Source organism: Tyto alba, unplaced genomic scaffold, assembly GCF_018691265.1.
Source record: "Tyto alba isolate M040663 unplaced genomic scaffold, T.alba_DEE_v4.0 Super-Scaffold_41, whole genome shotgun sequence".
Classification (NCBI taxonomy): Eukaryota; Metazoa; Chordata; class Aves; order Strigiformes; family Tytonidae; genus Tyto; species Tyto alba.
Window position 1 is genome coordinate 17,337,940 of NW_024881317.1, and position 25,511 is coordinate 17,363,450.

General features: G+C 37.1%; 1 protein-coding gene across 2 annotated transcripts in view; it reads left to right on the plus strand.

The window, feature by feature from the left end:
* Nucleotides 1-25,511, plus strand: part of FAM189A1 (family with sequence similarity 189 member A1) — a 147,991-nt gene that overhangs the window by 34,411 nt on the left and 88,069 nt on the right. The window lies entirely within an intron of this gene.

The window sequence follows — 25,511 nt, forward strand, 5'->3', positions numbered from 1 at the left end:
GTAAATGTCTATAGTCACTGACACTACCACCCCTCCCCAGACTCTGTATTGCAGTCCAGCAGAGCAGAGAAGAAAAACTTGGTTAAGATTTTAATCTGTATTGAAGGAGGAAACTTTGTTGCCATTTATATGACATTAGTGGCATAGCATATGAGATTTTGTTTGATTTCTGTAAGTGTGTAAAAGTACCATTTATAAATAAAACTTGTGTTTCCAGATAGCCACTTCTTTATGTTGAAAAAGTTGAAATTTTAGGTCGATTATGTTAATATGCAACATTTCTTTGACTGTCGTGGACTGGAACTGCACTCAAGTCTCAAAAATACATTATGTAATTCAAGATGATAGAAGCTGTTTTTGTTAAAGTCAAACAAAAAACCCTGGAATGTAACATAATGCACATGTAAATTTCCTGCTCTTCACATTTCCAAGCCTACTTCCTCATGCCTTACAGTAGCACAAAATTATTACAATCTGTTCTTTAATGTTTAAATGATGCTTATATTTGTTGCCCTTCTGGAACTCTCTAACTGCTTAGACAGGCATATGCCATTTAGATTCATCAAAATATATGATATATTATGTTTTAACATGTAAATTCCCTTTTCTGCATTACATGAATTGTGATATTTCTCTTAAAGATAACTATTGCACTTGATGTATCAAATTAATAGTTTTGAAAATGAAGTCTTTTGGGTACAAACAGTAGTAAGCAGTGTGTGTCAGAATAATTTATGCTTTACTGTTTCGTGAAGGGTGGCAGGAATTCTGTACTGGTGACAGGTCTCAAATGGTTACCTAGTAGACAGGTAAGATGTAAGACATGGTAAGATATCTTTCTTAGCCACTGTCAACATTGCAGTATTGCCACCTGGTCTTCAGGAGTTCAGATGTAGTGTAATGCTAAGGAAGGTTGATGGGAGAGGCTGAGGAATGTTCACTGTGTTTAACTTCAGGGATTTAATTTAGATAACCATTTTCTAAACCTATGGTGTCTGTAGTTAGTGAAACATCCAAAAGCAGCCTAAGGAAAAAAATGGCTTGTTACCTTTGAATATGCAGTGGTTCAGCATTTTCACATATAAATTAAAGTTTTAGAATGCTCTTTATTATATTTAATAATATAATTAATAATAAGGTGACTAACAAACTGTTGTAAACTTTTATCCTATCTCGAGGGATTGCTTCTGTGTTTTAAGAGCAGCAATGGGGTGATTTTTTTTTTTTTTCTTTGCTGAAAGAGTAGAATAAGGTCTTAATTGGGCAGGTGTCAGTGCCAGGTTTCACTAAGTGTGGTCTGCATAAATGCTGGAACAGTAACGAGAAAGTTTTGCAGTCTGCATTGCTTGCTTGACATAAACAAATTACTCTTCTGTGAATTGTGTATTCTGTCATGCAGTATCTCTGCTGCTTCTCCCTAGGTTCACTGATAATTCAGACATATTTTCTGAAGCTTTCAGGATGTCTGCATAAGATAGAGTTTAGCTTTCATGTCAGATTTCCAGGTTTAAAGGAGATAAATTTTCAGCTATGCAACAGAGTATTTTAAATTTTGTTACAGTTATTTTTATATCTCGAGTACTTTTTTTTTTTCTGATTGCTAGAAAAATTTGATGTATTTAGCTGCACTTATATTAATAGTTACAACATTGCTTTTAGTTTTAATGATGGTTTTAAATTTAGTCTCATTGTTTCATGACATTTTTCTGATTTTACCACTGAAGTTTTATGGTTTCACTACTCTGGTCCTCTGTTTTTTGTATCCCATTTCCTCAGTCCCTGTCCACTGCATATATCCCTGTTTAAGCAGCTACCTGCTTTTACTCCTTCTGTTTAAAGAAACAACTACCAACAACAAAACCAAATCTGCTGTTGATTGACAATGCTGTATACTTCCTGTCTTGCTAATCTACTTGGTTTTGCTATTCTTGATGATTTTTGTGTCTCTTAAGATGGCAACTCAGATAGGAAGTCTAGTGGGTCAGAAGGAAGAGATAGGAGACTTACTGTCTCTTTTTCATCACGTTGTGAACAGAAGTAGGAATTGTGCTGCCTTCTCTGCAGTTTTACTGTGCTCTGAATGCAACTAATCTGCAAAATGGTCAATAATATTCAGCAATACTGTTTATTATAAAGCTATCTTGGAATTTCTAGAACAAGTTGTTTTTGAGATCTTGCTGTAAAACAGCGACTGAAAAAATTAAGGGTGGTTCTCTGTTTCTCACTGTTTGACTCTATTTACCAGTCCTTCAAAGCAGTTATTAGTACTGTGAGAAGGTAATGAAAACACATTAGAACATGAGTGAGAGTTCATCTATTGCCAGCAAAGTTTTGTGGCAGTCTCCATAGGAGGGATGTCAGGGTACAGATTAGCAACAGTTTTAGATAACTACAACTGGGTTGAATCATTAATCTATACAGGTGTCTTCTCTGAAATTAATTTGAGAAAGTACAGTAGAACTTGTTTATTACAACATATTAAAAACAGAATCTAACATATGGTATAAGGTGCTCAAGGCACTTCAAAATTTTATTGCAGATTCATTAAATTTTGCAGCATTATAGTGGATTAGCAAAGAGCTGTCTTAATTTACAGAGAGCCTGAAGCATGGGAAGGTGAGATGACCTATTTAAGTAATAAAGATTTGTGCTTTTCAGAATTAGGAAACCTGCTATTTGCAAAAAACCTCCGGCTTCCTAGCTTTTTCCTTTGTATTTTCTCTCTTTGATTCTGTATCTTCTTTTTTCTCCATGTCATTAGACCTCCCGGTAGTTTAAACTATGCCTTTAGTCATTAATTGTCTGACTGCTCATAACCCTATGAAGAAAAGTATATGGCATTATGGTATGTGATACTGTTTTTGCCAGTGCAAGGTTAAACCAAGGTTTTATGCTGTGTGTTGTTATGAAGAATCTGTACTGTCTAGGAGCACTTTTATAGTGAGTAGGGGGGAAATTCTGAAGAAAGTGGAGTGGGAAGATATAGATGAAAGCTTCTTTATATACTGAAATACAAAAATGGCTGAGACTATAATAATTGTTTTCCTACCGTAGGAAACAAAAGTCGTGTCATTTTAAGAGTAATAGATTTTTTTTTTTTTTTTTTTAACTAGAATTATTTATTGAGAGAATTTCTAAAATTCAAAAGATTCTGGATCCACATTAATACTGACTGAATGCTGGTTAATATTGTCTTCTGTTCCTGGCAGCCTTCATCATTCTTTACTATTCAGTTTCTTTCTTGCTGTTTCTATAAGGAGTATTTATTGAAGTAAAAGGTGTGTTAATTGATGATGCCCATGTCATCTTGGAGATCAGACTAAATTTCAATTATAATTCTCTGATTTGATGTGTCCCAGGTCTCTTCTGCAGAACTCTCTGACTTCAGAATCAGCAAAAGCATATTTTGTTTGATCTTTGGTATTCTGATCTCATTATCTGGGTTAATCTGGCATCTAGTGCTGCAACTGAGAAATGCTGAGGTTGCTAGGCTGGCTTAGGGTAACAAGGCTCCAAACCCATGCAGATATTGTCCATCTCTGATTTAGCTTCTCAGCAGGTATTCAAGTGGCTGCAACCAGTTTGGGTTGCTGGGGAATGTACTGGATCTTTTAAAGTGGCTGCACTGTTAAGATATTTTAAATTTCTTAACGTTCCACCGGCACTCTATCAGGGTGTTAAATCAAGACTGCCATATTCCTGGTCTAGTGCTTTGGTGCTGTCTCACTCAAGTTCTGGTTATTTGTTTTTGTAAAGTGAGTCACTTGATATTCAGGACCGTATTATAGTCAGGCCAATTTAGCACTTGTCAGCTCTGCAAAATGCATTTAGCAAAAACTAAATACAAATGCCAAATTATGCATGTGCACCCATGTTCTGCATTGAAACTCATTTATTGGAGTTGTCTGTGGTCTCATTTTTATACCCTTCTAAACGTAAGAGCTGGAGGAGTTTTTTAAAAATTGATTTACTGATTGTTTTATGGCTGTTATGTTTCATTCTGTCTGCACAGAGATAATTTCCCTGTGACCTAGTCAGTGTGCTGTATAAATAAAGATGAGTTTTAGAGGAAAAATCTCTCAGAGTAATATATTGGACAAGTTACTTGTTCTTTGGTTCTCAGATGTTGCAGAGTTGCTGGTTTTTAGGTTCTCTGCTCTTCTTTCTATAGATTCTACAGTTTTCTTTTTAATCAGGAAGGAATGTAAAAGTGTCTGTATATAACTTGGTATAAATTCAGCATAAAGTTTTTTATAAGATGAAGAACTTCATTTTACTGACCTGAGCTCAGAAATTCCTCTTACTTCTAAATTATTCTAGTTTTAGGTTTGGCCATGTTTCTTTTTCTTTTGGTGTAGAAAAGTTTTCCCTAGAAATATTAGTTAGGTTCCTTGTTTTGGTCTTTACCTTCTTTATGAAAAGGATGTTGTATTTGTGGATGAGTTCACTTTCTTCCTACTGTTGTCACTTGTGTTCCTTAGAGAAAAAAACTTCAGAAAGATTCATTCAGTTGAGCCTACTAAGTTACCCTAAAATAAATCAAACAAAAGACTGCCTTTTCCTTTGTTAAGACCTAAATAAAATAAATAAACCCAGTATTTTTCTTAGTCTGACAACTGGAATAGTTTTTTTTGCAGGCATTCATGAGATAATTTTAAGTAGCTGTGATTTACAAGTTATAATCTTTCTTGGCCATATTGATGGCTTGTAAATTTGCTTTATTTCCTTGTAAAATTCAACAGAAATCACAGATGGCTGGGGGGCTGTCTGTAGTTGGATAGTCTATTATAAATAATGAATTTCTAAATCAAATTAAATGATATTGCTACTTCTTACTAAAAATCAGAATGAAATATTGAGATTTAGGGATTTGGATATTTTTGTGGTAGTTGGTACAGAATTGAGGGATTCTAGGGATCAGTATGTCTAAATTATTGATTTTGTCTGCTAAAAGGATCCCTTCACTTCTTTTTAAGAAGAAGTCTCCTCTAAATTCTTGATCAAATATCAATGAATTCTCATTATGTAGACTTGAATGAATGATGACTCAAAAGAGAACTGTATTAAAATATTGTATAATTTAATGCTATTGGGACTGTATTTTGCTGAAACAAGAAAAAGGAATCTTTTCCTTGAGATAGAACAGTATATTTATGACTGCGTCTGTTATATCAGTTGTTTCTCCTGTAGTCTGAACTGTTATATGTTAGGGCTCATTCAGGTTTGAAGTATTCTTCTTTTCCTTTTGAAATGCCAATAATTTAAAGGAAATTATCTAAAAATAAGGATATAATCCTTTAGTTTTATGAAGTGTTATTCCTCTTTGTGAGATAACGCTTTGATAGTTATATTCACTTTGAAGATGTCATTGAAATTTTCTTTCTGTGTGCTTGAAGAGATAAAGAATGTGCACAAAGAAATCTTTCTGACAGAAAGCAGAAGCCTCACTTATTTGTATCTTTGTGTAGAGTTTTTTGCAACTTAAAATCAAATCATACTACATTTAGTTTAAGGAAGAAATATTTACGTTTTTGCTCCTTAGGAGCATGAGAGAGAAAGTTAAGAAATGATTGCAAAGAAAAATAGAGGAGTGCATTGTTCTGTATACCCTGTGCACTGTTTTATTCCATCCTTGGTGGCAGTGCATCAAAGTCCCTTTAGATTGAAAGCCAGACTGAAAGCATGGAAAGCAAAGTAATTCATACTAGGAGCTGTCACTGAAGTGTAGCAGATAAACAGAATAAACTTATCTGTTTGTTTGTTTCTGTCTTCGGAAGAGTTGAGAGGAGTTTCCCTAGAGATTAAAAAAAAAAAAAAAACAAAACCAAAAAACCCCAACAGAACAGTTTTGAGGAGTTGCTTTCACTATGGGGAAAAAAAAAAATCTAATTAGAGAAATTGTCAACTATTGATGATAAAGTTTGCTGGTAAGTAAGCTCTGAAAGGAAAAGCGATTTATTTATTTATTTACGGGTAGGCAGAAAGTCTAAACCTGTTTGCTAGGTTCTGTAGTTGTCTTGTAACTGATTCTTCGTATCTGGTTGTCTTGTTATTCCTTTGTCTTGTAGAAAGATTTTGATGTTGCTGCTCTACCAGTTTAGTAGTTCTAGGCAGTTATATTATTTGTGATTATTTCCCAAGTACTTCTTTTGGTTTGCGTGCTTGCTTATTTATAATATGACTGCCACAATCAGAACTATTGTGCCCACTTTATAAGTAAGGACCTGGAGTATAAAGAGTCTGACTTGACGCCACAATAAGCAGGGAGACAATTACATGAGACAGATACTTTAAACTGATTTTCTAAATCCTGCATTAGTGCTTCAGGCACCCGACAACTTGAGTAACAAGTGACTTACGGCAAGCATGGAATGTGGTAGTGAAAAACCAATACCTGTGCGTTTATTTGTGGAATGCTCAGAGAAGAATAATTCTAATTTCTGTTGCATTGAGGGTGGAGAAAATTTCTTCTTACATGAATGTCGCTGTAGAGGGAAAGAGAAGATACATGTTTGTGTATCCTACTAACGGCTGAAAACTCCTTTATGAACTAGTGAAAATCCTGAGTTTTGATGCATTATGCTGGCAAACTCACAATTAATTTTCAGTGAATTTGAATGGGATGTTAAAACAGTTTGACAGCAATTTCACCTCTTATGCTGCAAAACAAGTGCAGACAAATAATTGAGGTAGTGCTGTCCCTTATTTCACTCTCCTCTGCATAAAGATAATAATGCTTCAACTGCAGTCTTATCTTTAAGCCTCTTTTGTAGCTCAAACTATCAGACAATCTGAAGTAGGCTTTTAGGTAGCTATTTTCAAATGGAAAACAGGTAAGTTTTTGTTCTTGAGAGTAACAGAAAATATAATAAAGGCTTAATCTCAAGTCTTGTGGAAGTTCTTCTGTAGTTAGGTTACTGGTTTTAAAGACTAACCTTTTTTATGACACTGTGAGAAAATACCATAAATTCAAAGGTGTCAGAAGTCTGTCGAGACTCTAGGTCAGGGAGTCATTCTTTTTAGCAGTTCTATGTTATATGATTCATGGGCAGGGAAAGGGATACAGAAAAAATGAAGGAATTAATTCCTTTTAGTTTTATAATAGCAAGTTCCTTTGAGGATCTGTTATTCTTAGAAAATATTTTAATTTTATTATGATATTAAAGAAACTGATATCCAGAGTAAATTGTTGCAGTTATCTGTTACCCAAGTAAATAATCTTTCTTTTGTATTTGCAAGTTGAGCAAGACTTTCTTAAATGAATACTACATGCTCTTGCTATTCCTGGCAAAACATAAGTAGTGAGTATTCAAATGTACTTTGTAATGAAAATTATTCTACGAAAATTTAGGAAAAATTATAAATACTAAAGAAGATACATCAAATTGCTTAATGTATTAGATGTTTAAGTAACAGTTACTTTGACATTAATAATGTCCTCTGCTTGTTTTTATAAGCATAGTGATACAAAGTGTCCATTTTCAGCTGTTTCCCTAATTGTGAACTTGCCATATGTATTTTGTAATAGTGCATTCAACTTGGAAGTAAAAAATAAGTAGAACTAAGGTTTGTATCTGGTTTTCTGCTGTTCTATGATACTGTTTCACAACAGCAACAAACTGTTCAGATGTATTGATTGGATTAAGTAGTTTAGTATAAACTTATTACACACGTTTTTAAGTTTCAGTGATTCTACAGATTCAAAGAAGTATCTCTCTTAAAAATTTACAGGTTCATTGCTAACAGCTATACAGGTATTAAGAATAAATTCTATATAAATTTAACATATTTCTTAAGAGTACTTGGATCTGGTTTAGTAAAAAGATACTTCTTTATCTTATTGGATGCTAAATTACTTTGTTTTTTGTCTTAAATTTGGGAAAGTTCCAGTGAAATCCATTGATTGTCTGTCTGAATTAATTACATTTAAAAATGGAGAATATAAGTATATAGTCTATCTGCCACAGCTCCTGTAGAAGTTGTCCTGTGAGACTATGGTGTGGCTGAGCTGGACTTCTAAGTTCAATATTTACCTTTACTTTTAGATTTTACTGTTTATTATTTTTTAAAAATACATAAAATTCTTATAAAATCCAGCTCATAAAATGCAATTGATTAAATAAGTCATTTTAAAAGCTCCTAAATGTTGTGATAAACAACATCATCTGCTTTATCTAGAATTTTTAGTAAACCTGCAGTTCACTCCTCCTGAGAAATAATTTAACAAACAGCTTAACAAAACTTGCTATTTGTTTGTTTTTCTTATACATTTACATTTACCTTGGAGACACTTATGATGAATCTAAATATTGAGCTTTTCCTCATCAGTCAATTCTTTGTTTCCCTGCTGCAATACATGCTGTGAAATATCTCTTAGACCTAGTATATGAATGAGGACCTTAGTGTAATTTCATCTGGAATTGTTGTGGCTGTGCCTTAATAAAATGGGTATTTTCTGCTAGGTCATGGAATATCAATACCCATGTTGTCTGATGTACTGTGGGAAGAGGAGCTGGAGAAAAAATGCTTACACTGTCTGGCTTAACTATGTTAAAAGTCAAATTTCCTTAGGCCCCAGGTGCAGTCAATGGGTAGCAGTAGGTGCCTCCAGAGATCAGTTCTAAGTAGAGTCCTAATACAGCTGCATCCTTTAGAGGAGCCTATCACTTCTGACAGTATGGGAGGTGAAAGAATCTAGTTATGTGCTCTGAGTTAGACCTTCCACATTATCTTTTCCTTTTCTGCTTTGTTCAGTGACAGCTGAACCTCATTCTGTGGCAGGACTGTGTTGCTTTCTGTCTGCAGCCATTCAGTGTGACAGAAAGTGTATACTGCTTCAGGTAATACCAGAAAAATCCGTACTTGCATCACCACCCTGCAGCTGGTGGCTGTGTATAGCTACATAGAAATGATGTTAGCATTGCTTTGGTAGGCTTCAGAAAATTGATTAAATTGATTGCTGTAAAACCAGTCCTTAAGTTTGGAGATCCATGATTTTACTGTAAGGCATAAAGAGCAATGCCCAGAAGTTATTCTGGAAGTGCAAAATGCGTAGGCGTTTGGGTGTAGCTCTGTGCTTTTGCTCTTGTTCATTGGTAACAGAAGCTTGAAATGTTTAATGTGTTCAGTATCTGTATACTGCAGGAAATCATTATTTTTATTTTTCATGCTTAATTTATTCCTCTCTGGAAGGAAACTGGAGACCTGGTTACCTAGGATATGGAGAAGGCTAAGGTACTCAGTGACTTTTTTGACTCAGTCTTCACTGGCAGGTGCTCCAACCACAGTGTCCAAGATGCAGAAGATGAAGGAGGGGAGTGGGAGATTGAGGAACCACCCACTGTAGAAGATCAGGTTCAAGACATCCAAGAAACCTGAATGTGCACAAGTCCATGGGACCTGATAAGATGCATCTGTGGGTCCTGAGGAAACTGGCAGATGAAATGGCTGAGCCACTGTCCATCGTATTTGAGAAGTCACAGTTGTCCGGTGAAGTTTCCACTGACTGGAAAAGGGGAAATGTAACCCCCATTTTTAAAAAGGGAAAAAAGTAAGTCCTGGGGAACTGCAGGCCAGTCAATCTTACCCCTGTGCCAGCAAGATCATGGAGCAGATCCTCCTGGAAACTATGCTAGGGCACGTGGAAAATAAGAAAGTGATTGGTGACAATCAACATAGTCAAATAACTTGGTAAGATCAAATTGTGCCTGATAAGTTTGGTGGCATTCTATGACGCGGTTACAGCGCTGGTGGATGAGGAAAGAGCAACTGACGTCATCTACTGAGACTTGTGCAAAGGATTTGACGCTGTTCTGCATGACATCCTTGTCTCTGAATTGGAGAGATGTGGATTTGATGGATGGATGACTCAGTGGATAAGGAATTGGCTGGATGGTCGCACTCAGAAGAGTTGCGGGCAATGGCTCCATGTCCCAAGTGCAGAGCAGAGACAAGTGGAGTTCCTCAGGGGTCAGTGTTGGGACCAGTGCTGTTTATCTTTGTTGGTGACGTGGACAGTGGGATCGATGCACCCTCAGCAAGTTCACTGACAACAATGAGCTGTGTGGTGGGTGACACGCTGGAGGGGAAGGCATGTCATCCAGAGGGACGTTGGCAGGCTGGAGAAATAGGCCTCTGCAAACCACATGAGGTTCAACAAGGCCAAGTGCAAGGTCCTGCCCATGGACCAGGGCAATCCCAAGCACAGATCCAGGCTGGGTGAGGAGTGGAGTGAGAGCAGCCCTGCAGAGAGGGGCTTGGGGGTGTCGGGGGATGGAAAACAGCCTGTGAGCCAGCACCGTGTGCTCACAGCCCAGAGAGCCAACTGTGTGCTGGGCTGCAGCAAGAGCAGTGTGGGCAGCAGGGCCAGGGAGGGGATCCTCCCCCTCTGCTCCGCTCTGGGGAGACCCCCCTGCAGTGCTGGGTCCAGCTCGGGGGCCCCCAACAGCAGAAGGACACGGAGCTGCTCGAGCGGGGCCAGAGGAGGCCACAGAGATGCTCAGGGGGGCTGGAGCAGCTCCCCTGGGAGGCCAGGCTGAGGGAGTTGGGGGGGTTCAGCCTGGAGAAGAGAAGGCTCCGGGGAGACCTTAGAGTGGCCTCCCAGTGCTTAAAGGGGGGACAGGAAAGGTGGGGAGGGACTTTTTATCAGGGACTGTAGAGATAGGACACAGGGTAATGGCTTTAAATTGAGGGTAGATTTAAATTAGATCTGAGGAAGAAATTCTTCCCTGTGCGGGGGGTGAGGCACTGGCACAGGGTGCCCAGAGCAGCTGTGGCTGCCCCCTCCCTGGCAGGGTTCCAGGCCAGGTTGGACGGGGCTTTGGGCAACCTGGGCTGGTGGAAGGTGTCCCTGCCCATGGCAGGGGTTGGAACTAGGTGATCTTTCAGGTCCCTTCCAACCCAAACGATTCTGTAATGATTCTGTGATTATCTTTATGGAAAAAACTTTCTGAAATAAAAGCTCTGGAAGCTATAGGAAGTTTGCATTCTATTTATTAATCTTTGAATCTTTTTTTTTGACTTTTTGTCTAATGAGAATCAGTATTATTCTAGATGCTGTTTAGCAGCCTCATGTTCCCGAATCTAGGAATAGAAATACCATATTTTTTTTTCCACACAGAATTAATTTTTTTATCCCCCCTTCTTGTCCTTTCTGCCAGCTTTCTTGGTACTTGCATTGTTTTTTTTTTTTCTCTCTTTAAAAAACCAGACCAAACCAAAAATCCCAAGCAAACCCAAATCACTGTCTTTCTGCTAATTTCGTAGTTGATTACCACAGCTTTGTTGTCTTTGGTTTTTGCCATGTTGTGTTTTCTGTGATACAAGATAGAGTTTAATTTGTGTTACAAATTATCCTGGAGACAATCTTTTCCTAGTTAAGATACCAGTATCTGATATAGCCCCTAACCAAAGACTCCTTGAAGCACCACACACAGGTTATCAAGTTCCTACAAATCAATAGCAATTACTTGAGAGAATCTGCCTTGACAGCACTGGAGTACTGAGGCTGATTTTCATCACATCAGCTGCCAGATAGGTGTTTGAGATTAACTCAACTCATGAATTTCACTTGTCAGTTAATCAGCAAACTTCAGTGTGGTCCTCAGTCTGTTTGATATTGCTAGAAAGCCAATTTTCTCTGTTAAGTGCTTTTGATATTTGAAGGCTTTATGTCAGGACAACCATTGTTGTCATTGTTTTCCTGTCAACTTTATCAATGTGTACAAAGAAAAGCTGCTGGCCAGAGTAGCATTTGAAGAGGTCCATCTCTCTTAGCATTCTGCAACTTAAAAATAAAACTTGTGCTTCTCAGATGGTAACTCCAGACAGTTCACATGGGAAGGTAAGTGGGAGGATGGTTCTAGAAACAGATATTACATACAAAGTTACCAGCCCACTCTATTATAAACTTAACCTTAGTAAAATAAAGCACATCTTTTGAAAAGACAAATGACACCTTATCTTCTGGCATACCATCTTATTCTGGTTTGGATTTTGAGAGCTAATTTTCAAAACCATCTAATGTAGATGGAGTCTAAATGCCAAACTTACTTTGAAGTACAAGTTAAAATTCTCAGGGTTGTGTTGAAAATCTAGGAATCTTACGTTCCTTCCTTGGTTGATTCTTTTTTTAGGCTGTGTGTCAGTGTGTGTTAGATGTGATAGTTCTGAAACACTCACAAGTGAGTATTAATCTGCCTGTTTTGTTTTCAGTTTATCCTGTCTTAATGAATAAAATCTTTCCAGACAACTAAAGTAGGGACATAGCTTCTTTTATGAAAGTCGGTATGTTACTCTTTTGTTGAGTCTGTGGTCAGCCAGCCTGCAGTAAGACAAACATTGAGTGTGGGAATCTTACTGGGATGGTAATTTCAAAGCTTTGTGAGTTTTTTGTGGGCAGAGACAAATAGAACAAACCAAAGAGGCCCTGCCACTCTTTGAAATATAATCAAGTTTGATGTGCTGTGTACTCAGTTTTCTTTGCCACTGACCCTGTGAAATTAGTTAAAATGATGGTGTTTAACAGTGTGTGATGAAGTTGGAAAATGGTCACATTTGAGCTTAATCCATTTAATATTATATGAAGTTATTGTAGTTTCTCAGGAGATACTTAAGGTGTTTTGAAGTTTCTGCCGCTGAGTTCTCAAGAGATTTCAGCAAGTCCCATTACTAGAAACAGGGAACTGAAAAAAAAAATGGAAGTGAAGACATCTTAATCTAGCCCTAACCTAAATTAATTCTGTTCCCAATTTCTCTGAACATAGTAGTATGGTGATACAGTTGTTGTTTCATTAAGACAGAAAGAGCAAAGAGTTTATATAAAGGGTGGGGAGGTGACAGAGTTGTTGGAACTCTCTAGATTGCTTAATTATTACAGCATGTACACAATAAGAATTTTCCTTCCCTGGAAGAATACATCTTCCTTGTAAATAAGATGTGAGTTGTAAGTAAGATGCACAAGACTTTATTTGCATTTCTTAACTAAGCTGAATTAAAGTGGTTTTTATTACAGTGAGAATCTAATGCTGCTCAGCCTAATGCCCATATGTGAGTGGCTGTACTGTGTGAAATTAATTTAAACTGTAATTTTTGGTCACAGTGGTGGATCCACCATTAAAGGTCATACATAATGCTAGTTAATCTGTAATCCTTGTTAAGCAAGCATGCTTAACATTGCAATGTGAATCACTTTTTCTGAATTTTTGCTTCCTCCATCTGTGACAATACAGATGTGTCTTGTATAATGTAGCTTTTATTTGTCCATTAATGATGCAGTAAGGAGCTGCAGTTTCTTCAGGTCTGTGTTTCTTCTTATGTAGAATGATTCTGTGTAACCCCTGGGAACAAATTTTTAGAATAAAGTCTTTAACAGTAACGTAAAAATGCATAGCTACTCTTTTAAGACTACAAGATATTTTTCCTCTTAATCTTGACACAAAGTGCCCATTATATTTAATAGAAGTCCTGCCCTCAGAGTCAGGTTGGAATAAGCCTTTGGACTCCCGGGACTTAATTTTTCAGTGGAGAAAGGGTTTCTGTAGTGTAAGTAAGAGTGAGTTGTGGCTGAATGGCCATTTGCAGCATTAACCTGAATAGTTGTGAGTATGCCAGAGTATCAAAAACAGCTTGAGAGAGAGTGTTGGCATGCAGGTAGCAGTGGATTGATGTGACAACATAATGAATGATTGACCAGTTTTAACATTTGCATCTAAATGTGAGTTAATTTAGACTCAGTTTTGTGTCTAGCCCAGGAGTGCACTTGAGACCCTTCTCTTCTTTTGGAAGCATAAAATAGCATGAACCTGTAGAACATTAAATACTACTAGAAGGCAGACCATAAGATCTGCCAAATGAGTATATGTGAGGTGAGGTCTTGTGAAGATTGGTGATTTTGGAAATTAAACAAGAATAAAGCAAAATAGAAACAGTTTCTATTTGATGATCCATTGTGGCTTCATAAGCAGTGTTGTACAAGATGAGTTTCAGTTTGTAATATTTCCAAGTTCATGTATTTTGACGTTGTTTATGATAAATTACAATTTGCTGTTCAAATGAGTTTAGTGTTAGGCATCAGTAGTCTCTTTGAATCTTTTATGGAGTGAAAATAGACATCATTTTAGTTGCTCTGCTTTGTTTCTAGGATTCCCTCTTTCCCTACTCTCCTTGTACCTAAAATGGCTCTGGGTTTTGATTTTGGAAGTAAGGTTATACTTGATTCAGTGTTTGAACTAGTATTGCCCACATAATTCATTACATTAAAATCACTGACATAGTGTGTCACATACTCCCCAAATCTATTGCCTGCTGACAACTTAAGAAGCCTGTATATCAGAGTTAGACTTTGATTAGAGGGCTTTTGTTGTTCTTGTTTTTAAATTCTTGCTTAAGGTTTGGCTTGAATTTTGGGGGCATGTAATGTCAGATTTCACTAGAAAACAACTATGCTTTTGCAAAGTAGTTCTGCAGTCTTAAGCTGTAAGCCCATGTCAGCATGCTACCAAAGAGCTTGGTGAGAGAACAACTCCCCTCTGTTAGCTGGATCGTTTCAATAAAGTGCGTTCTCTTCTGTGAGCTTGATGGCTTTCATTACACAGTGGGATGTCATTGAAAACTCAGTTTCTTGTGGCTGCGTTGTAGAACTTCATGGATGGTTTGTGTTATTGGAGTGATACACTGTTTTCTACTTATCTATGTCCTTTGCTGTTTCTTTCCAAACCAATTAGAAATAGATTTTTCTAAAAGTCAGTCTCAAGGGTTGTCAGACAACAGCCATCTTATGCCTTGTATGCAGCATGTCTAAAATAATGTATTTGAAGTCTTCAATAACAGTTAATGAGAATTATTATAACTAATAATAGAGCTAATGCTCTAAATTATTCTAACTGCATTACATTTTTTGTTCAGTCTATTTTGACTGTCTATCAACATGATTTCATTTGTACAGTTTGCTGCTGACAGGCTCTTAGTGTCAGGAGTCCAGGCGTCTGAGCATCCTGAGCGGGTACCTGGCTGAAATGTAGTAGAGTTGCTGCTGGCTGCTGATGGCACCTGGAGTTCTATTCTGTGGCATCCAGGCCAGAGAGGGCCAGCTGGAGGTATTTCCTGGTTTTGTCTCAGCAGAAAAGTGGTTGAAATAAGATTTGTTTTTGTGGGGTAGGTATTGAGAAACATTCTCTAGTCATAGTGTAGATGTACCCAATCAAACCAATGTGTTTCTGCATACAGTCAGTGCTGAGCACATTTCATATTGGTGAGGTAACATGAAACTTGCTGTTGTAGTCTGTGGGAAAGAGGTATTCTGATTTAACACAGTATGGATTAATATACTGGATATTTTTCTAGTACTGTCTCTAAAAATTAAGCAAAAACCCAGAATGACTTGGATTGCTGGAGGATTCTGCAGTTTAATTTAAACAAAACAAAACAAAGGTAGAAGGTAAACCAAATTGAAAGAAGATTTAAGTTTTGATCTTGAAGCTATTAATGGGAAATGAGTGTAATTTTACTGCATTTCCTAAAGCTACTCTAGAAAGCAAGGATTATAATAAAGCCTTTCTCACTTGTATGTGGGTAGTGACAGCCTTAAAATGATATAAACCATTTTGTTGTCATGAGAATGCATGTTTGAAATAGGATTATGAAACTTTTGAGTTTTGATTATAATCCACACCTGTAGTTACTAGATTCTATTACCCCATGAAGTTTGCCATAGGTTTTGTAAAATGGGTGAAGTTCAGCTGGAAGCAGGTAATCATGGATTTAAAAAAAAAAAAGGCAGTGTAACAATTGACATGAATAAGTAACTCTCAGCAGTGAGGCCAGTGGATAGGTGGGTGTATGGTTTCAATTACTCTCTTGAGGTGGTAGCTGAGAGACTTTAAGAGGGATAGTGAGGTGAGAGATGAAGAGTTACTGCCTGCACTGTTAGTAAATAATGAGAATCAGGCTTTAAAACAGTTGGTTTGATGTGTTCTGTGAGCTTTCAATTTATCCTTTAAAAATGTAACCATTTATAACAGAAGCCATAATGATTAAAAGAGAATGTATTACATTAGGTCCAGAGGTAGTTACTGCACTCTTAGCTCCAGAGCAACAAAAAAAAGAAATTATTATATCCATTTTTTTGGCATGGGACAAAGTTCTTCTGAAGGTCAGAGATGATTGGTGGTTTGTACTGGCTATTCAGCTAGTAAAACACAGGGAGGTTGGTAATATTTAAAAAAAATTTTTTTTTTTACCTGGCTTCAGGGAAGTTATGTGCATTTGTATCTTTAAATACTATTAGGTTGCAATTGATTCTATGTTATCTTGTCAGGGAAGAAGCTGTAAGTATAATATAAATTGATGATTTTGGAGCAGAGTCTTTGGAATGAGTCTTACTAGTGTCCTTGCAGTCTGCCATTTAAAGCACTTCATGCTTTACTGTGTTCTATTTAACAGCTTAACCTTAAGTTGTATGTTGGTTGAGTTTCTGATATTCAAGATTTCTTATTGTTAATATGTAATTTCATTAAGTATTAGTTATATTAATTGTTTTTATAAGAACAGAAAATTTAAGTCCAACCAAGAGAAAAACTGTAGGCTTCAGATATACTCATTCTGATAATTAATAGTAATAAGTTACCTTGAATATACTTTCTAGAATAGTGGAATCCATTGAGAAAAGTAATTTTAAAAATTACCAAGTAGATACCTGATGTCAGAGACATTAAATTCATCTTTAGAACTGTCCTGGGTTGAGTGGTCCAAACCACGACAAGAATCCTTGGATTGTCAGGGTATTTGGAAGGCATCTATCCATCCTGATACTAAACCTGTGCTTATGCAAAATCATTTGTCCTTTCCCTTTTAATACTGTCTCAGACATGGTGACTAACAGTGTGTCATGGTTATAGATGCCTGGGAAGGGTGTTTTAGAGAAGGTGATAAATGCAGTAGTGTAGACAGCTTTTGTCAAGAGTGTGACAAGAGTCAGTAGGCTAAGGATGGAGATAGTGTTATATCTGTTACAACCATTTAATATTTGCTCTGTCCCTTTCTATCTCTAGCCTCAGTCTGTGCATCCTTAACCTTTTATCTGGTAGCATAGCCCTGAGGCAAATCACTAACCATGCTCTGTTCAGGACTGGAGCTTACTGTGTACTAATGATGCAGAAACACTACATTTTATCTGCATTTGGAAGCTCTTCTGAGTTTGGGGAAAAGAAAATACTGTTATTCTTGACGTTTAGCTCACTTTACAATGTACCTCAGCTTTCATCCCTTGAGAAATTGTGTCAGTAATTGAAAGAGCCATCGTCTCATTTCACTTATCTAAAGCAATCTCAGTCTTCATTCTTGTAATTATTGGGAGAGCCCAGCAGTAAAAATCTGATTAGTGATTTCTTAACGCGACTGGAAAACATTTCTAGAATAATATTCTGCACTGAGTCAATGATACAAGTAAAGATTGGTGTGAAAACAGATTAGGAAATGTCTAAAGAAATTTATCACAATATTTTTCTTTGTCACAGCAACATGCTGGATATAATAATTTTTTTTTTGGTAGCTAAAACATAAAATGAAAATTCTGGAAGTGAAGTCCTCATAGCTAGGTATTATCTTTGCCTTCGTAATGGAAAAATAATGGAGTCTTTTGTTACTGGAGTTAAGATAAAGTTTTCACATTCCAGCCCTTGAAAAAATGTAACTATAATGAAACTACAAAGGATTTAAAATGTACCAGTATTTTTGGAAAGCAAATTCAGTATACTTTTAGGTTTGGAATAGAAATAATTTTTGTAATCTATTGTATGGACCGCACATAAAGACCCAGAAAATAAATATTCAGATGAGAAAACATTAACACTTGTGTGTGCAATACCTGTGTCTATCATATTGGACAAACTGCTTCTAATGTCACTGATTTCTTTGGTTCACTGCATTTTAATTAAGCTTTTGACTGCTGCATCAGTAAAACCTTCCTGCTTCAAAGAATTGATAAGCTATCCAGAATTGATCTGAGCTATTGTAGAGATGTTGGTTACCATGTATGGCCAGCAAATTTCTTTAGTCAATTATTTTAAAGAAATTATTTGTTTTAGCTTTCATTTTGAACATTATGAAGCATTCAGTGGTTGGTTATGCAATAGTGTTTCTGGTGGTGGTAGTCAAAAGTAATAGTGTTCTTTTGGTCTGTTCATAGGTCATTCTAGAGGCAGGAAGTTGCTCAAGTTCTGTGTGGATCCTCATTTTAATTTTAGAGAATTGTCCAAAATGGAAATTGCCACAAAAGTTTCTTATGTGATCTCTTACAATGTCTGAATAGATCTTATTCCAAGTTAAAGCTCACCTGTGAAACAGGATGTATTGAGCTAGGTCTTCAGTCATCTTTTTATTTCAAGTTTTTTCATAAATGATCTAATACATTTGAAAGCATGGAGTATTGGTTGCAAACTGCTTAGTTTCCTTCCTGTTTAAATACTTTTATGCTAATGGTTGTGTGCCTTATGAATACACGTGGATTACTTTATGGGACACATAAAATAATGTAATAGTGTGTTCTGTGAAGGTGTTTAATAAAAAGCAGATTAAAATTAAGACTGTATTGTGACCCAGTGACATATCAGCTCTGTACTTAATATCTAAATCCCTGTCCATTGCTTTTAATACAGTTTGCATTTTGTAGTGAATTTGAGCATAACAAATCTGAACCACTTGGAAGAGTAACAAATACAGAACATATGATTTTTGCTCATGATTGAAAAATATTCTGATGTATATGTGCTACATCAACCCTTGTTTTTCTCTGTATGTCAAAGGAAAAAATACCTTTTTGGATTAATCCTTTTTCTACAAAAATATTTAGATTGTGTACTATAATTTCATAATAATTGTTGGTCACTTCCATAAGCAAATAACAGATGTGAAACAAGCAGATTCTGCTGGGTATGGAGCATATTTCATAGGAAGACAAAGACAAAACAAAAAAAGCTTGCCCTAGAGCTTAAAAGATCGAAATTGCACACTGTTAATACATTCTGGTAGCTGTGCCAATGTATAGGTAATTTTACTGTCCTGTTCTTGTGGGGCACCAAGGGATTTTGTTTCTCTGCGCCTGTTTCCATGGCAATTACAATTAGATTAGTTTTAGGTGCACAGTGGGTAAATGAGAGAGACTAAGCTATGATGCAGCATTTGTGAGTCTGGAACATACTGAGTGTTTTTAGAGCATAGCTCAAAACTAAGCTGACATTGTTGCTTTTTTGGTTGCTGTTGACTTGCTTGTATTTATCTTGCAGCGTACAGATCGTTTGCTTGAGGTTAGGCATTCTGGTGGTATTTGTGCTCTTTGTGTTCACGGTGATGTAGTCTTTAGACAAGAGAACAGTCCCTGGCTTGCAGTGATGGCTGCAAGTTGAAGAGTCACTTTGCATACCTACAAATAAATAGCTAAGTTACATGTTTTAAAAATTCTTTAGCCTATGATTGATTTTTGCAGTATTTTCAATGTGGTGGGATGGTATGATTTTTATCAGCATCCACCATTTAGGATGTTTTTTTTGAAAGACCATTCCAAAATCAACCACTGCTCTATATTTGTCCATGCAGTTTTCATGTGTGTGTATGCATCTAGAAATATATTCTAAAAAATTGGATTTTTTTCTTCTGATACGTGTTAATACATTCCTACCACCCTCACCCCAAAAGTTGTTCATCCTCACTGTTTTTCCAGAAATTGGACTTGGAATGGAGAGTAATATTACTGGTTGATTATTCTAGTCCCCTTTTAGCTAATTATCATTCTGTCACCTTTTTTTTTTTTTTTTTTTTCGTCCCTGTAGCTCTTATTTCACCATTATTTTGCACTAAGGGGTTGCAGATGCTGCAAGGAGTATCATTATAAGAAGATTCTGTACTCTGGTACTAATGTGTCACACTTTTGTAGTCTCTGAGTATGTGATATTTGTGACTTTACTCCCGCAATATTTAATACTTCCATTTTGTTAAATAATTATCTGTTAGAAGGGCTACTGTGGATTTCACAGAAACATCATCCTTGAAGTTATTTCAGCAGTTGATTTAGTCTTTCAGTGTGAGGTGCACATATACACAAAGATAGTTGTGGCTATCAATACTTCTTAGTCGTTCAGATATAATTAAATGTCACCCTTCCAGGAACATTTGAGTTGGTGAAGTTAAACCTTACAGCCGTCTGTACTCCTGTAGTGGAGAGAGGGGAAGTGTCAGTGTTGTCAGATGATACTAGTGCTGGAAGTGCTGGTATTCACCTCCTTGGGCCAGTGAATTAGTCAGCCTGCTTACTGCTCTGCCCTCTCCATTCAGCTGCCTTGCACATCTGCCTACTTGTGCTGTGCCTCATTCTGCCTGGCCCACCTTGATAGATGTTTGTCTGATGTGTTGTTAACAAATTCTGGTGATGTGAATTATGTAAACTACCCCTTCTACTGATGTTGAAATGTCTTGAGGATTAAAAAGTTTTTTCTTAGTGCCCAACCTGAATCTCTGTTCGTGCAAATGTAAAACAATTATTTCTTGTTCAGACCTTAGTGTACTTAAAGAACAATTGATCAATCACTTCCTTGTAACAATCTTGTTTATTTTTGAAACTGCTGTTATGTTCTATATCAGTCTTCTCTCATGTAAACCAGCTTGCTTCAACCTCTCCTCATAGGCATATTTTTTAAAAAGATGCATTCAAATCAGAAGTGTCTGGAGAATTACAGCAAAATAAGAGTTTGAAGTCTAAATTTTTATTTTGCGTCAGACAACTTTTTTTTACTGTTAAGACCTCCTAAGCAATGTTTTTCATTTTTCACAGCAAATAAACAGAAAAATTCTAGCATGCATTAGAAAAATATTAGAAAACAGTGATACAGAAACTCACACCAACATACAAAGTTTTTTTTTTATTCCACTTTGAGTACAGCGGATTAAATGCAACATCAAAATGTAAACATACCTTTGGACTTAATGAAGAATTACAGTACTGACAAGTGATCTCCATAATGTCTTGGGAGAACAGGAGAAAATGAAATCTGAGTTTCAGAAATTTCTAAATCCTTAAATTGTGAAGTAATTTATAGTTTCTTAACTTCATCTCAATTCGTGTTATTAGGAATAATTAAAGGTGTCTGACAGCTTGTCCTGGGTTTGAGTGAGCGGTGGGGTTTTGGTAGCAGGGGAGGGGCTGCAGCAGTAGCCCTTGAGAAGCTTCTCGAAGCTCCCCCGGCTCCAAGTCGGCCCCGCCTCTGCAGCAAGGGCGAGCCAGTCAGCTGCGCCTCTGCGGTGATGTATTTAAGAAGGGACCTGGGAGGAGGAGTTGCTGCAGCTGCATGAACACCAAGGTCAGTGGAGGGACGGAGGAAGACAGCGGGGGGGGAGGTGTGCCGGAGCAGAGACCCCCCCGCGTCCTGTGGTGGGACGGCAGGGCGTCCCCCCCGCCACCCATGGAGGTCTGTGGTGGAGCAGACGCTGATAGACGGTTGGTCTGTGGGGGGCCCCACTCGGCCACCGAGTGTGGCTGCGCCCGAAGGCGGACTGCACCCTGTGGGAAGAAGCCGCCCCCGCTGGCTGCTGTCGTTCGTGCTGGGAGGATTGCAGCAAGTGGGGGTGTCCCAGGCGGAGCAGCTCGGGAAGGGCTGCAGCCCGGGGGAGGGACTCCAGTTGGAGAAAGTCAGAGTCCTGCTCCGGAGAAGCTAGGGGAACACTGTGGCCTGTGGGAGGGACTCGGGGTGGGTAAAAGTTGTGGAGGACCGCCTCCTGTGAGAGGGGGACCACACTGGAGCAGGGGGAAGAAGTTCCTTTCCACCCTCCACGTAAATTTTGCTGGTACTCTTATGATCATAATTCAATTGATAATCCTAGTCATACCATGTATAATTGAAATTTCTCTTCTGTCTTTGGTTTAGTGTTGCCAAAATTCTATTTAATCACGTTAATTTTTAATATCACACTTCTCAAAATAGTTTGCTGGCCTTTCCTTTTAAAAGATTAATTAAATCTGCGTACGAAATTATGTATGGATATTTATATTGATAGAAATATAATTAGATTGCCCCAAACTTTTTATTTATGCCCAGTGCAGTACCACACACAATTTTGGCTTAATGCTTTAAAAAAACAACCTGATTGTTTATGAGTAAAACCTTTTTTTATGAGCACGTTGAACTGAAATGATACCAGAAATACTGTGTTGCTGGATTGTATGGGAAATATGGAATCCAATGGAATCCATGGTCAAATGCTATACAGTGGGGAACAAACCAGTTAAGATCAACTGGTCCAGGGACAAACCTTCTTGCAGTTCCAAAGAAATTAGAAAATTAGATCATATTTCAAGGGCCCAGTGTATTTCGTGAGGCTAAAAGATTTAGTAAAGATGCTTGTGTCTATTAGGTTTGGTTGGGATGCAGTCAAATAGAGTTGTAATACTTCTCTTGCATGCACTTTGCTGCTGTACATTGACTTGTTATGGCTGACAGTTTGCTATCCTTCTCTTTTCAGACAAGATGTGTCTGATACAGGGGAGGTTATGGGTATATTGTAGGCACTAACTTTCATCTTCGTGGTCTGTAGCCACTTTGAAATACCGCCAAGTACTATATGATATGTAGCTACAAAAATAATGAAGTAATTTTGAAATAACATTAGAAATCCAAAATATTTTCAGAAATCAGAATTCAAAGGGCATTTAAAAAAAAAAAAAAAAAAAACAACAAAAATAAACAACAAAATAAACACCCCAAAATAAAACAAACAACAGTTTGCACCCTAATTTAAATTAATCACAATGCTTTCGAAGAGCTGGAATTTCACCAGGAAGGCGGTGTATCTTTCAGGCTGGGCTCTAAGGCACGCAGGTGGCTAGAACCCCTGCACATCTTTGGTCACCCTTAGACCTTCTGTTATATGACTTTGATTAACAGCTAAGTAAAAATGGTAAGACCTGAGTAATAACAATTATTCATCTTCTCTCACTTTCTTTTGATTTTTAGTATGCAGAGCACAGTGCTGTATAACTTACCTACAGGTAGAGGCAAATGACTTGAAATTGATGTTATCTGAACCTGATCACACTCCATCAAGCTCTTAACTCCTCATGTTTGATAACACTGCTTGATCCCTGCAGTACGGTGTAGCTGTTGTATGCCATGGGTCCAAAGACTGCTGACATCTCTTCAGTGTCTTTGTTGATTCTAGTCTCCAATCTTGAAATCTGTTCATTCATTGTCAGGGAGCAGCGTGGAGCCTTGTCTGCTCAGTTAGTTTTTACCCCATGGTTAGTGTTTTAATAGAGATAAGCCGAACGTGATGGATACATAGGTACACAAAGTTGTTTGCGCTCTGAGATTCCAAAGAACCGCTTACTGGTCACCTCTATGTGTCATGGTTTCACTTCAGACTTCACTGTGAAAGGAAAGCTGTTCCCTCAGAAAGCTGTACCGGTAGTTAAGACTTAAAGGATTAGACTGTTCTCTACTGTTCTGTGTGAGTGAGGCTTGAATTTCCTCAGTGCAGAAGAATGGCCTTGGCACTGCAGGGCGTGTATGTATATACCTTTCGTGGTAGGTTGGGTTATCTGAGTACCTGAGCTCAGCCACTACCATATATCATAGTCCAAAGGAGGAGAAGAATTTTTACAATAGTCTTTGACTCCCTTCTTTCTGCTTGTCTGAACAGATGGAGTTTCAGCAGTCTTCTCAGATGTCTTACTTTCTCTGTCCATTAATGGGATCCTTGTAACTTGGAAACCCGTTTAAGCCCTACTTATGTAGTTGTGCCTTTAGTATATTGCTACCTTGTCTTTTCTAAGGTACTTGGAGTAACTTGCATTTACTAGTGATGTGAGGGCATCTATTATACTCCAAAATAAAAGGATTGATGTTGCTTTATCAATTATACCTAGTCTGTTAATATAATACCGGTGAGTAAAAGAGATAAGAGTTTCTATTTTATTTTTAATTTAAATTATTACTACAGCTCATGTATACAGTTGGGCTTGGCTTCCCTCCCCATCCCCTGCAGCAATACTATGTGCATTTAGTAGAACAATCAAGCTCTCTAAATTATGTGTTGTAATATTTCTCCGTTTTTCTAAAATTAGTTAATTTCAATATATTTGAATTGACATGTCATATACGTACTGTCATATGTTTTGATTGGAAGGAAATGTAGGTACATAGGATGTGCTATGCTATGGATTCTGTTTAATCAGATAACAGAGAAACTAATAGCAACTATTTGCATTATCTAGTATCTTAGAAGAAGGCTAAGAAGGAGTTTCTGCAATTAATGGGAACAACTTGTATGCTTATTTTAATGGTAACTGAATCCACTGATGAGATCATTTCTTGTGTTTACAAGCTTAAAAAATGAGGATCCCTTAAATTTGCAGAAAAGGAGTGGGTGACTTGGCATATGGTGTATCAGCCTGAACAAGGAAGTAGGAATAAGAATAGACAATAAACCTTGGGGTTTTCTGTAACTCATATGCTCTGTATTAGACTAAGAGGCATTGCAAGATCCCAGGCTGTACTGAGGAAAGAAGAGATAATGTTTTACTAACAAAAATTTGTTTATTAAACAAATCAATACTTAACCATCAGTAATTTTACATTTCTCTAACTGTCTTTACCTTGATAGCATTTCACTATATTCAGTGTGGTGTTAATTAAATTAATATTTATATAAATACAGATTTTATTTAGTTCAGAAAAGAAGTTTAAATGAAGCATGCTGAAGAGTTTATTATGTACCATAACTATTTTAGAGGTGATGACTTGGAAAGCAGATGGTTTAAGATACATTGAGATGCTGTATCATCTGATCTGTCCCATATTCAAAATCAGAGCCCTCTAAATTTCTAGAGACTCACCTGAGTGTGGAGGGTTGAAAATGCTGGAAAAGATTCTGTCAAGAGCTTTTTAAAAAAATCCTTTGTTTGCAGTCCCTGTACTGGAAGGTAATTTTACCTTCAGTTTTTGTCCTGCATCAGTATGTATCTGTTAAAATAAATGCATCTTTTTCATGCATGAGCACAGCTTGCCTTAATGATAATGGAGTTTTCATATGCATGTTGAAGGGTGTTCATACCTAATGTTACTGCATTTCTAATGCTGCAGAAGTCAACACTGATGTATTCTGTTTATGTTTTGCTCTGTGAATCAGCACTGTTATAGTCAGCAAGTACATACATCTGTAGGAATTTTGTTTAAGGAAGCTGGCACATCTGTTTTTTGAACACAATTTTAGTAACTTTATTTTGATTATTATGGGGGGCTTCACTGCAATTCAGCAGATTGAAGTTAGGTCTAAGATATTAGATAAATGTGCTATTGCAGGCTTTGGCAAACATGTTGTCAAAGTTAAGTAGACAAGTTGTTAAAACACCAACTCCAATTTACTTTTTATTTAAGAAAGAAAAAACCTGTGCACAACATACATATGATGTAGTGATTTTTGAAAAACATTAGAAGACCTATAGATTGCAATGTTTGAGTTATAGGTAT